Genomic DNA, 14,300 nt, shown 5'->3' with positions numbered 1-14,300 from the left:
ACTGAGCAACACTAAGGGCTCCATAGGCCCCAGGAGAAATCCCCAAAGACGTGGAAAAACTTCCTCGTTCATTTCAGATCTCCCTCGACTCGCTGTGGACACTTACCAGGCCTTTCTTCCCTGGAGAGAACCGCACAATCCCCCCCTTTTCCCTCCTTCATCCTGCCAAACACTGAAGACTTCCGTACTACCCATCAGGACACAGAAAGGCAACTGCTAAACTGGTGAACTATTTCTGCAGAAGAGTTTCTCCTTGTTGTCTTTAAGGAAAATACAAAAAAATAAATAAAAACCTATTGGGACTACACCAAAATAAAAAGCTTCTGCACGGCAAAGGAAACCATCCACAAAACAAAACGGCAACCTAGCGGATGGGACAAGATATTTGCAAATGACAAATCTAAAAAGGGGTTAACATCTGAAATATATTTACAAATCTGATAAAACTCAACACCCACAACCCCCCCCAAATAATCCAGTTAAAATGGGCGGAGGACCTGAATAGACATTTTTCTCAAGAAGACAGACAGATGGTCAACAGACACATGAAAAGGTGCTCAGCGTCACTCATCCTTAGGGAAATGTGAATCAAAACCACAACGAGGTATCACCTTCCACCTGTTAGAATGGCCAAAATCAAAAAGACAGGAAGCAACAAGTGCTGGTAAGGATGTGGAGAAAAGGAACCCTTGTACACTGTAGGTAGGAAAGTAAATTGGTGCAGCCGCTCTGGAAGACAACATGGAGGTTCCTCAAAAAGTTAAAAATAGAACTACACCGTGATATAGTAATTCTACTGCTGGGTATTTACCCAAAGAAAATGGTAACACGACTTTGAGGGGTGCCTGGGTGGCTCAGTCGTTAGCGTCTGCTTTCGGTTCAGGTCATGATCCCAGGGTCCTGGGATCGAGTCCCGAGTTGGGCTCCCTGCTCAGCGGAGAGTCTGCTTCTCACTTTCACTCTCCCTCTGTGCTCTCTCTCTCTCTTTCAAATAAATAAATAAAATATTTTTTAAAAAGAAAAGAAAATATTAATTTGAAAAGATACATGCAGCCCTCTGTTTATAGCAGCATTATTTACAGTAGCCAAGATATGGCAGCAGCCCAGTGTCCGTCGATGGATGAACAGATAAAGAAGTGGTCTATATACAATGGCATATTACTCAGCCATACAAAGGAATGAGATTTTGCCGTTTGTGACATCATGGCTGGACCTAGAGGGTATTATACTAAGTGAAATAAGTCAGACAGAGAAAGATACATACCATATGATTTCACTTGTATGTGTGATCTATAAAACAAAACAAACAATCAAAAACAGACATTTAAATACAGAGAACAAACTAGCGGTTGCCAGAGGGGAGCTGTGTGTGGGGATGGGTAAAATAGAGAAAGTGGATTAGGAGGCACACACATCAAGTTATAAAATAAATAAGACACCAAGATGATAAGTCAATAATATTGGAATAACGTTGTACGGGGACAGATGCTAAGTACACTTACCGTGGTGAGCACTGAGTATTGTATAGGATTGTTGAATCACTATGTTGTACACCTGCAACTCATAAAACATTGTATATCCATTATACTGCAATGAATAAAAATGGTGCTAAAAATCTATTCATGTACGCAACCCTTCACATTTCACAAATTATAAAATGGAGGTTTGGGGTTTGGAAAGTAGAAAGGACTTGGCCAAGATGAGCAGCCAGGAACAGGATAGAACACTGACCTCTAGTCTCCAGGTCCAGGGATATTTTCAAACCGTCCCTTCAGCACATTCAGGTTGACAAACTACTTTCTGTTGTCTCCTGGGCCCTTTTGGTAATTAGTGATGAGGTAAGCATGATTACCCTCATTTTAAGAGAGAGGAAACTGATGCAAGAGACTCTCAGTGACTTTCCAGCTACCTTTCTTTAACGACCAATCACGTAACACGTGTTAATGTGTGTGTGGGGGGCAACACGAGGGGAGGGTAACTTAGGAGAGTGACCGTAATGGTGGATCTTCAGGCACAATTTTAGGCCCATGAGGAAGACACCTCGAGTAGTCATCCCAAAACACCAGTCTATGCATAAGTGCCTGGCAATCATCTGAAGAATTAACAAATGGACATTTCTGTTTGTGTATGTATGTGACCATGTATGTGTTCTAGGGCTCCATTCTTTTTTCTTTTTTGAAGTAGGCTCCATGCCCAGCGTGGAGCCCAACGCAAGGCTTAAACTCATGACCCTGAGATCAAGACCTGAGCTGAGATCAAGAGTCAGAAGCTTAACCGACTGAGCCACCCGGGTGTCCCTTTTGGGATCTATTCTAATGATTCCAGTTCTACAGGCATGCAGTAGGCTCAGAACCTGTATTTTTAACAAGCACCTCAGGGGCATCTGCGGTATAGCCTGGTTTGGAAGCAACTGCTGTAAGAGAGCCTTACATTCTAATGGCTGGGCGGGTCCTGGAAGGAAATCTCTGGAGGACACGTGTTTGCATGGTATTAAACCCTGGAGCTAATATGAGACAAAGGGTGGGTGTGGATAGTGGGTAGCTAACAGCCACTTGCCACCATTTCCTCTTTTCTATCGGAACCAGCACGTGGAAGGTTGGGATTCAGGGGCTGAATCTTGGTTAGTTTATGCATGCTTGGCTCACTTGGAGAGCTTTTACAAAATACTGGTAATCAGGCCCCACCTCCAGAGATTAACTTGGTCTGGGAGTACAATCTGGGCACTGGGATTTTTTAAAAGCACCCCAGGAAATTCTTGTGTATAGCCATGGTTGACAATATTTGTGCAAGCCAGTCATGATAGTTCCAACATCTTTGCCATGTGGTTGGGTTCAGCTTGGGCACGTGACACAATCTGGCCAATGAGAAGCATGGACTGAAAGCCGTTGTGGGACTCTGGGGAAGGCTGCCTTGTTTTTGAAAGGGGATGTAAGGGACATAAGGCAAGATTGTTACTTCTTTCAGTCTTTGGATTTTATTGATTAGAGTGTAAGACTCAAAGCTCCTGCAGCCGCCTTATGACCATGAGGGACAGGTCCTAGAGCAAAAGCCAAGAGCTAAGAATGGTGGAGCAGAAAGATGGAAAGAACTGGAATTCTTGATGCTGAATAAACCAGCCATTGAAGCACTGTGCTTATTGTGAAGGTAATTTCAGTGTTTCTCCCATTACTTGCAGCCAACTGCTATCCCCATTTAATAGAAGAGGACACTGAAGATCAGAGAGGTTAAGTTACAAACCAAGATCACAGAGTCAGTTAGTAGCAGAGTTGAGAGAAAGGCTATACCCTTTACCACCATCAAACACACACACACACACTGGCCCTCAAACCCTAGGTGGTGTAGTGTAGTGGAAAAAGCATTGAGCTATGAGAGCAGGCCTGGGGTGGAGAAATGAGGATAGAGGCCACTTAGTGATGATTATCAGGTCAAGCATCCTGTGGGTGTCCCCCGCCTCCCAGCAGGGGGTGGCAGCTGGTGCCTGCTCTGGCTCCGTCAGCCATTAATTAAAACTTGACAAGAAGATTAATACACAGGGGACAGTTTTAATTAGAGATTCCTGGAACGCTAGCACTGGCACAGCCCTAAGAGACCAGGTTTGCCAGTTTCCTTATTGTATAGGTGGGGAAACTGAGGCCCAGAGAGGGGGAGAGACTGGCCCAAGCTTCCTCAGGAAGTCTGTGGCTCAGGAATCCAGGTGCCCTGTGTGACTCCCTGGCCAAGCCTCTTTCCTCTACCCTGGGATGCCTCACATATGGGACAACTTTAATTAACTTATTATCCCATTCAATTTGTCACTGATTCCCAGGGCCCCAGCAAAGGCCCACAAGTAAAGCTCCCTTTTGTGCAAACTCTGCCTGGCCCCGGGGGACTGATGGGATAAGAGCAACCATTGAGGAACCCAGGGCAGCTGAGTTTGACCACTTACTTCACAGGGTCTGGCCCACCTAGGGCTCTGCGCCTGGGAATGATCTGCCCCGGGACATTTTGCCCTTTCCTTTTTCATGGAGGGGTGGGAATATCACTCCTCAGTCATCCAACCCCTCAGTTTGCCGAGTGCTGTCCATGATCTCAATTGATACTCACACCAACCCTGAACCTTCAGTTTGTAGTCCCTTGACAAGTCCTTCTATTCGTTTCTTAGACCAAAGACGTTTCTTGTAAGAAAATTTCGTACAGTGCCTAAGTGGATGTGGCAAAAAAAGTGAAGTACTCCACATCTCTTTTCTCTCTCCCCAGCGGAACCACTACTAACAGTTTGCTGTCTCTATCGAGACTTCCCCCTTCACACATACACACACGCACGCACACACACATGGCATTTTCTCCTGTTGTCACAATCTGCCCTAACTTGAACGGCACTACAGGGCACAGGAGGGAGCAGGAGAAGAAAGGGCTTGGTGGGCTCCTCGGCGGCCATCCAATCAGAGCCCTCAGACAGCCCGTATGGTGTCTCGTGCCACATTGAAAGAAGGTGCCCCTCTGGGCAGATAATTGAGAGAAGAGTGTTCCTTCCTGAGGACAGCCGCGCCTGCACACCAGGGCACACAGCTTGGCAGGAGAAGCAGGGGCACTACTCCAGACCCCATTTGTCCTTCGGCAGAGCAGTGGCTCTGCGTTCAAATCCCAAATGTCCTCCATCTCTGTCCATCTCCATCCATGACCATTGTCACTGCCCTAAGTCAGGCTACCATCCTCCCTTCCCCAGGATTCCAGCTGCCTCACCCTTCTCACCGGTGTCCCTGCCTCTCATTTGCCCCTCCAAATCCCCTCCTTATTGCCGCCAGACAGATTATTCCCATAGGCAAAGCAGATTATGCGCCCCCCCCCCAGGCTAAGCTCCTCAATTACTTCCTCTTGCCTCAGGATCAAGGCCTTCCTCCTTTAGGCTGGCGCTTACGATTTCACAAATTGGCTCGGCAGAGGGGCCCTGCACCAGCTGTCTTGGGTGTGAATCCTACCTCTGCCTCAATTGCCTTATCTGGAAAATGGGAATGATGGTGATAATAACCCTCTGTCTCATGGGATTGCAGTAAGTTGTAAATGAGGTAATTCAGGTAGCAGAGCTTGGAACAGGACCTGTGAGCTGAGGTCCCAGCAACACAAAAGCACTTATGAATCAGGACCCTCAAATCAGCCTGAGTGGGCCTGAGCCGCAGCTCCATGCAAGTCAGCGAGAGAGGAAGGGTGTTGTGAGAGAGGCTGAACATGGCCTCGTTTCCAGGAGCCGAGAGAAAGATCTAGCTCTGGCTGGGCCGTTCATGAAGGGTTTCCTGGAAAAGGGACAGAACTGTAAGCATGGGCTTCTGAAGCCCCTACAGCCCCTGAGGGCCCTGCGATGGGCCCCTGCAGGGAGGGAGGCGGGAATGCTCTGAGCCTCAGTTGTCTCATCTGCACAATGAGGGGTCAAAATTACTGCGTGGGGGAGCTGTGCGATTAAAGGAATAATGAGCAGGGGGTGCCTGGGTGGCTCAGTCAACTAAGCGACTGTCTCTTGGTTTCGGCTCAGGTCCTGATCTCCGGGTCTGGGAAATTGAGCCCCAACTTCATCTGCGCTCAGGAGAGAGCCTTCTGGAAATTCTCTCCCTCTCCCTCTCCCTCTGCCCTTCCCCTTGTTCACACTCTCACACTGTCTCTCATTCTCTTTCTCTCTGAAATAAATAAATAAATCTTTAAAAAAAAGGAACAGGGGCGCCTGGGTGGCGCAGTTGTTAAGCGTCTGCCTTCGGCTCTGGGCGTGATCCCAGAGTCCTGGGATCGAGCTCCGCATCGGGCTCCTCCACTGGGAGCCTGCTTCTTCCTCTCCCACTCCCCCTGCTGTGTTCCCTCTCTCACTGTCTCTCTCTCTCTGCCAAATAAATAAAATAAAATCTTTAAAAAAATAAAAATAAAAAATAAAAAAAGGAACAATGCACAGAATCCCCCAGCACAACCCCTGTGGCACAACAGGCGCCTAATAAGCCCTTGGGGAGGGAAGGAAAGAGAGGGGAGCGAAGGGCCAAATGCCACCTGCCTGCCTATCCACTCACCACAAAGGGGGTGACAAGATGGGATGCTTCCCCCCATGACTGCAGGGGCACTGCTGGCTTTCCGCGGGAGCCAGGGGTTGGGGAGCAGGGAGTCTGGCTCCACCTCACTGCGCATCAAGCATCAGAAGGAGCCTAGAGCCATGGGCTCTTCATGTCTCTGAGCCTCAAGCCTCTTCTCTGGAAAGTGGGGGTAATATCACCAGGACCAGAGGGCTTTTGTGAAGCTGAAATAAGCTAATGAACAGACAAGCACATTATACAGACTGTGGGCAGTTGTTGGTTTCTCATCTGCACCAGAAGCAATTTAGCATCGGGGTTCAGAGCACTGGCTCCAGGGTGGACTGATCTAGGTCAAAGTCTGGGTCTCCTCTTCCTAATATGTAGTCTTAGACCAGTTGCTTGCCTTTACTCTCAGTTTCCTCATCTATAAAACGAAAATAATAATAGTACCTACTTTGCAGGATTTGGGGAAAAATTTGGTGATGTCATTACAATATACTTCTCAGCCAAAATTCAATACATATTATTTTTTAAGATAATATTATTCCTCAAGGACAGAACCCAGGTCTGAAATTCCCAGATGTCTTTCCCCAACCCCACCATTTAGCCCCAGGGGCTGCATATAGCTGGCACGCAATAAATCCCTGTTAGCTAAAATATCCTTAGCTCTCGGGCACCTGGGTGGCTCAGTGAGTTAAGCCAATCACTCTTGATTTCAGCTCAGGTCATGATCTCAGGGACATGGGATTGAGCCCAATGTCAGGCTCCATGCTGAGCACAGAGTCTGCTGGAGATTCTCTCCCTCTCCCTTTCCCTCTCCCTCCCCCTCTGCTCCTTCCCTTATTCTCTCTCTCGGTCTCTCTCTCTCTCACACACACACACACAAACACATATACACACACACAAATAAATAAAATCTTTTAATCCCTAACTCTCAGCAACTTTACTGCACTATGGACTATCAAATCTGGAGGGACTGTTGAAGATCATTTATTCCAACCTTGTCATTATATAGATGGGAAAACTGAGGCTCACTCAGTGAATGGAAGGGACAGGCTCCGAACAAAGCTCATGAGGGCTGCAGCTAGACCTAGGACCAAGGCCTTCCGACCAGAAGCCAGTACCCCGCGCCTAGTAAGGTAGCCCCCTCTCTGGAGTTATTTCTAACCGGGAGACATGTCCCCTAAAGGCAGGAGGACACCTGCTCTGGCCTCCCCAGAATCCCGCCAGCCTAGAACCTCTTCATGCTGCTTTTCTGGCCTCACCCCAGGCCACACCTAGCTGGTGGCCTATCCTCGCCTCAGCCTGCCTTCCTCCACCCTGAGCTCCTCAGCAGCCTAGGCCGGGTGGTCCGTAATTGCTTCCTGTCCTCACACGCTCTGTTTGTTTGCTCTGTGGCCGCTTCCTCACACCCCAGCACACCGGAGGCGCTGACCAGCAGTGCGGGACTCCTGGGGCCCGGCCCCCAGCCTGCTCTCAGATGTTGGGCCAGCCCTCCCCAGACCCACCACCTGGAGCCCAGGAACCCAGCAAGGGCCTGGAGACACCCCCCCTCGGCTCTTCCCCCAGTTTCCGCCTCCCGCCCCCGTCCCCCAGCAGCTGGTCCTACCCCCAGCTGGGGGAGAAGCCAAAGAATCAACAGGTGGCAGTCCATAGCGAAGCCCTGGTAGGCCTGGTGCTGAAGGGGACAAAGCCCCCCTTCCCCTAGCCCACCCCCACTCGCAGCCCCAGTCTAGTGCGACTCTGGCAGTAGGTCCAAACGACACTGGCTCATGTCAAGACTTTGAAACTCTGTTGAGGTTGGAATGCACATAGGGGAGGAGGGGTTGGGGTTACTAAGTTTGTTCCTGAAGGTCTCTGAGTCTAAGATAAAACAACTCAATGCAGGGAAACAACAGAACTTGGCCTCAGAGCTGCCACTCGCTGTGTGCCATTAAAACAAGCTGTGTAAAAGCTTCCGTTTTCTCATCTGTAAAATGGGGCCAATACAGTGTATCCTGCAGGGTTGTTGTGAGCTTGGCAGGAGCCATCTTGCGCACACTGCCTGGTCAGCGGGGTTGGCTAGGCACGTAGCGTCACCCAGCAGCCTGACTTACCTGCGGTTGAGGGGTTTCTCAGGACGTGGGACTTTCAGGGCTAAAGTCTAGACTGTCCTGAGCAAACTGGGATGAGTCGGTCATCCTAAGAGTAGGTGCTAGGTGAATGTTTGTTCCTAGAAGCTGCCTGCCTCTGAAGACCCTCTTGCTTCTCCACATGCCTCCAAACCCTTGACCTTCCTCAGTCTGAAAGTACCTTCTCCCAAATCTGCCCCCAGTTCTTCCTCAGGAAGCCTCCTGGCCTCATGCCATGCAGTGCCTTCTTCTGGGCTTCCTCCCTCAGTGTTTGTACCCACAGAGCCTTCCCTCCTTCAGCCCCTCTGCCACTGGACCCCATGGTCTCTCCCTCCCCCGGACTATTGTGCCAGCCTCTCCACTGAGCTCCCTGCATTTTGTCTCATCCCCTGCCACTGCCACACCTCCAGATAAAGGATCCCATCTCCATTTTCTACAGGCACTCAGCGCCCCCCCCCATGCCCCAACACACAGGCACCGCACACCACACACATCACAGGCATACCCGTACTCATCTGAGTCTCAGGATGAAGGATTTCTGTTTGATTCAGGAACCTCCTGAAAGACAGTAGGATAAGGCCTCAGACTAGGTTAGAGGGGGAAATCAATAAACTTTTCCTTTGAGGGTAGGGATTTTAAATGTAGAACAATCACAAAGGGCAGGGTGTTGTTTGGGGGCAGAAGGGTGGCTGCAATGACCTCTAATGGGTTCTTGCATCTACTACCTCACATCAAAGGCCCCTTGGGTTATTTTCTCTCCCCACCGCCCCTGCCCTTGAGGCTTAGGCAGGCCAGGCCAGGAGAAACACAGGACTGAATTCCATTCAGTTGGCTCCAGGCATAGATACTGGAGGGAAGTGTGTGAGTAGCGTGTGGGGAGGGGGATGTTGGTGAGTGGGCTGGGCTGGGTGAGCAGCCCCTTGGGGTCTGTTCCTTTGCTTGGGCTGGGGAGACACGCGGAGCTGGGCTGAACTGCTGGGAAGCCAGGGGGACCGGCATGGAAAGGACACTGCTGTCTCCTTGGGGCCCCCTGGCCGCCCGCTCGCTCACACTACCCCCCCCTCAGCCCCTGAGGAAAGCGCCGTCAGCAGAATTCCTCACGTCCTGCTGCTGGGGCCATGTTTATCCAGTACAGCAAACCTCCCCAGAAGCGTCTTGTGGCAGCCTCAGAAGCACAGCCTCAGAGCAAGCCAGAGAGTCAGAGTAAGGGAGACCCGGAGTGACTAAGAGGCTCCGGATAAGGGAGGCCTAAGGGAGAGCAAGCCCTGGAGAGTCTAAGGAAGAGAGACAGAGTGAAGCTCGGAGACAGAGGATGAGAAATAGAAGCGAAGAGGGCCCCTCTCTGGGACAGCAAGATGGTGCCTGACGGAAGCAGGCAGGACTCCTGGCTGAGATGGGAAACCAGATCTTGAAGAGGAACCAGGGCTGCTTAAGAGATGAGGACAAAGGCAAGACAGAAACAGCCAGGCTGAGAGAGAAAAAAGAAAATGGAGTAGAAGAGAGAGAGAGAGAGAGAGAGAAATAAAGGGGTGGGGGGGCAGGAGGAATGGTGGGGAGACAAAAAACAACAGGGATGGGGTGGTCGGAGGGGTGGGCTGGGAAGGAGGCACCAGGCAGCCTGAGAGGCCGCAGGGTGGGCTGGATATGGGCAGCTGCAGTGCCCCCACATGCACATACACACAGCCGGCCCAGGCCCAGCCAGGGCTGTTTGCAGAAGGAAGCCAGCTCTGTGGTCAGGGCGCCCCAGGCCCGGCGGCCGCCCCCTATACTTAATGAGATTCTTGTTCAGAGCTGCAGGAGATGGGGCCGGGCTTCAGAGGCCCCGCAGTGCCTCTGCTCTCGCCCGAAGGGGGCCTAGGCTGGGGCTGGGGCCCAGCAGCTAAAGGGGCCATGCAGGAAGGCAACCAGACAAAGCCCAGCCGTTGAGGCTACCCAGACCTCAGGAATAGAGGAGATGGCAGTGGCAGGGGCCCTGAAGCCGCTCCCAAGCTCTGGGGAGGAGGGTGCAGGGGAAGGGTATGGGGCTGGCCAGCAGGCAGGAGGCCGGGGTTCAAATCTGGGTTTGGTCCCCCACCCTGGCTGGGTGACCTTAGGCAAGAGCCTTCCTTTCTTTCTTTCTGAACCTCCATTTCCCCATTTGCTCCAATGAAGGGCAAACTCCAGCAGGTAGGGTCAGCCGAGACGCAGACCACGTGCCCTGGTTAAGGGGACAGCTGCCACTGGGCTCCAGCCACTGCCTCATGAGAATATGGGCCCAGTGTTACTAGATCTTCAGATTTTTTAGAAGTTATAAATCTGGATTTGTATGGAAAAATCTGAATTTTAAATGATGGTAGCTAATTTCTTCTTAATGTAGGCATTGTGTGAGCCAAAAAAAAAAAAAACCACACTTTTGAGGGTCTTAAGTGGCCCAAAAGATGTCTTTTTATGGTAGTCTCGAAGGCCCATGTCAGCTCGATCACCACATGTATGGTGCTGCCACCATACTAAGTGGAGTCCAAACCTCATCCCAATGCCATGCCCTTGGGGAATGGGCAGAATGTACCAAGAGGAGGCTGCCTTGCTTTGGCATGGTGGGTGGGGGAGGATGTGACCCAAGATGCTAGTCTTCCAGCTGACCTGTTTACTGGCCAGTGGTATTCCTCCTAAAGCCCCCACTTCCCACTACCTCAGCCCAGCCCTTCAGAATGGGAACACATTCTGCTTGGGCCTGGACCAGGGGCCAGGAAGATACTATGCAAAGCCATACCTGGTATCTATGGGCCCTTAGGCCCACACAGGAAAGAGGCAGCCCCCCAGATCCAGGTCTACCAGTAGCCCTGTTCTTACTCTGACACTCTGACTTCACTGCCCTGGCTTGGTAAGCACAACCTTGGCATGGGGGCTGGGGAAGATGGAGGGGGGAAGAGGGAAGGAGAGGAAGGGGTGGAGCATCCTGGTGTGTGCGTCACCACCTCTTCCCACTTTCCAGCCCACGAAGCCCAGCCAAGCATGACAAGGGTTAATTGGATACCCCCAGCTGGAATTATAGAATCATAGGCCTGGAACAGACCTTGGAGGTCATCAGAGAGATTTTAATTACTCAGTTCAGCTGGGTTGGATGCACCCCCACCCCCAGCCCCAGCCCAGATGGTTTATCAAGAAGGTAAGTCTGGGAAGGGCCGCTAGGCTGGGAGACGCTGAAGGGTAGGGCCTGGCCACTTTGGTCACATTCCTGTCAGTGCCACTCCCACCCCCAGCAGCACCTCACTCTGGGATAGACATACAACCCTTGGCTGAATAATTGACTAGCAGGCAGGACTAATGGTACCAGGAGAGACTGAGTGACAAGATCATGAACCAGAAGGCAAATGACCAGGGCCCTAGGACTGGCTCCATTCAAGGTCACAAGGCTAGGAAGAAGCAGCACTAAGTCCTTTCCCATCACCCTGTGTGCCTCTCTTCATGCGACTGGGGAGCAACCTCCAGAGCAGCCAAGGAGGGAAGGGCTGGCCATCTCAGCAACCACTCCAGCAGATCCTGAGCCCTTTCAGGCTCCCTGGTTCCACCAATGCCTCTCAGTCTTCTAAGCTCTGCATACAGTGTGATCTTAAATGAAAACTTCCCCTCATAATTCTCTGGATGGAACTAGAAAAAAAATAAATTAGTTACGGCAGGAAGGCTTCAGGTCAGACACCAGGAAGAACTTCCTGAAGGTGGAACCCCACAGAAGCAATCCAGGTGGACTCTGGAGTCTCCTGCCCTGAACTGGAAGTCCAGTGGGGGGGGGGGGGGGGGAAGTAACATTCAGAGCTGGGGAAGGGCTGGCTGAGTGGCTTTTCCACCTGTATCCCTAAGCTTAGAGCTCAGCATTGGGAAGTGGGGGGAAGTGGGGAGAGTCAATTCACCTCATTTCCTGTCTAGTGGTCTGAAGCTAATGCTACCTAGGAATGTCCAGTCCAGTGCCAAGGCTGCTGATTAGCAGTGCAAGCTCAAGGCCATCACAGCCTTTATCTCCCCAGAGGCTGCCCAGGGGGTAGAACCCAGCTGAGGCAGACAGACCCAAGCCCACCCTCTGTCTTCACTACAGAGAAGCCCAGAAATCAATGCTGGCTCTTTGGCTCAGAGCTGAAGACGGGACTAGGCTGGAGGAGAGAGAAGGGGACAGCAGCCATGACCGTAGACACAGTGCAGGGGGAGCGGGGGTGTGTGGATATGGGAACACCACATGTCTCCATCCCAAGGCAGAGGGGAGTGAGAAAGACACAGAGCTCCCTTGGGAACTCTCAATATCGCTTTAAAGGGTGTTCATAGTTACCTTGTTCTCTGCTTTAAAAGTCCTGAGGGTTTAATAACACTTTTAAGTGGCATCTTCTGTAGGGAAGTTCCCATTGGCTATAGGCCCAGCCTGTGTCATTTCCATCCCAGCCCCTTTCCCACAGCCAAGCAGTGCGTTTATCCCAGCCCAGGAATTAAAACTCAAGCATTCTGGAAGTTCCCCTTAATACCTAGCCTCCACCCTTATTGCTGCAGTAGCTACGTCACCCTCTCTCTTCCTGCCTTGCCCCAAAATGGAAACGAAGGCTTCTTTGGTCCCTGAATGAACAAAGCTCAGATCAGAAAATCTTTTCCTGTTCAGGAGGCCTTCCTGGCGCCCTGCCACCTGTCACTCCCCACCACTACCTTCCCCAGCACATTCCCTCCTGGGAACTGGCCTAGGCTATGGGGATTAAAGGAATGGCCTAAAACAAGTCAGGCCAAGGATCTAATTCTGATGACCGGGGGAAGAAGGGAAAGAAGAAGGGAGGGGCGGAACTGGGTGGCCTTTGGGCTAAGTCAGATAATAAACCTAAGCCACCTGCCGTTTGAGCCCAGAGTATAAATCGCTAATCGGTTTGGGACTTGTACATCCACTAATGAATTTCTCTCTATTCCCAGAAGGTCTCTCTGGAGCTACCCCACGGGCAGGGGTCAAGCAGGGAGTTCCTGGGGGCAGGGGCAGCTCTTTGCAGTCCCCACCTTGCTTCTTCTGTCCCTCAGCCCCTTTAGGCCCCTCCCAGGGTCGGAGAACTCCATGAAAGGGGAGAGGGGGTTGCAGGGCAGTGCTCCAGGGGCCCTAGACAAGGGCACCCAACCTCAGTGCTCTCTTTGCCCTGCCTTACCCCAATGGCCAGCAGCTTTCTAAGTTTCTCTGAGAGACTCGTAGGAGCAATAAAAAGAGTACGCCAGGCTCTGTCCCGGCCAAGTCTCTTACTTGCCGCCCGGCTTTAGGGAAGTAAGGCAACCTCTTTGAGCTTTGGTTAATTCAGCTGTAAAATAAGGATCCTCACTCCCGTCTCGTGGGATTGTTGCAGGAGTGAATGAAATCATGTAAGAGAAGCCCCTCGCCTAAAGCCTGGCACATAATACGTATCAACAGAGTCACGAACGCTATCTTCCTCTTCTCTTCTAATAGCATCCAGAGAGAGGGGCCGGCCACTCCTGGTCTCTAAGAAGGAATTACCAAAAACTGGTGGCTGAATGAAGTTGGGTAAGAAAGGAAAAGCCTCAGCTTTGGCCTTTCATGTCAGCAGTTCCTACTGCCACCTGTCTGGACTTCAAAAGGGGCCATGGGCCCCAGATGCAAGGGCTCGATTAGGTCCTGTGGCCTAAGGACTATGGGCACAGTTCTCTGGGCAACTCCTGGGCACCTGTCGGCTGCCTAGGAAAGGCTCCAGGTTGCTACTACTGGGGACAGAGCTCCTCCAGTGTCAAAGCACAGATGGTCACAGCTGTCAGGGCCCTAACTAAGCCAGGGCTCTGCCAGCTGCTCTGCCCGTGCTCCTCTGTGTCCAGCAGCCCTCGGTCTTCACAAACTCGGGCGGCGCACGGGAGGCTGAGTGCCCGCTGTGGCATATGGTGGCAAATACAGATGCTAAAGACATCGTAAGCTGGAGTCCCCAGAAAGCTGGCATTTTGGCAGGGGGCAGGCCAAAGGAGACTACCTGAAGGGCGGTGTGTGTCCTGGGAGGGACGCCAAAATGGGCAATTGATGCTTCCCCATTGGACCTTGAGCCAGCTCCTCCCTCTTTGTGAGCTTAGCTCCAAGGTTCTTTGCAGATGCGTCTGGGGGTGCTGCCAGAAGACGGTGCAGGGGCTGGGGTCCCCACCTAGGTTTCAAGCTATACAATTTATGTGGCTAAAG

This window comes from Ursus maritimus (assembly GCF_017311325.1).
Source record: "Ursus maritimus isolate PB19 chromosome X unlocalized genomic scaffold, ASM1731132v1 scaffold_X1, whole genome shotgun sequence".
Classification (NCBI taxonomy): Eukaryota; Metazoa; Chordata; class Mammalia; order Carnivora; family Ursidae; genus Ursus; species Ursus maritimus.
The sequence above is the reverse complement of the archived record's forward strand: the minus strand, read 5'-3'. Positions refer to the sequence as shown.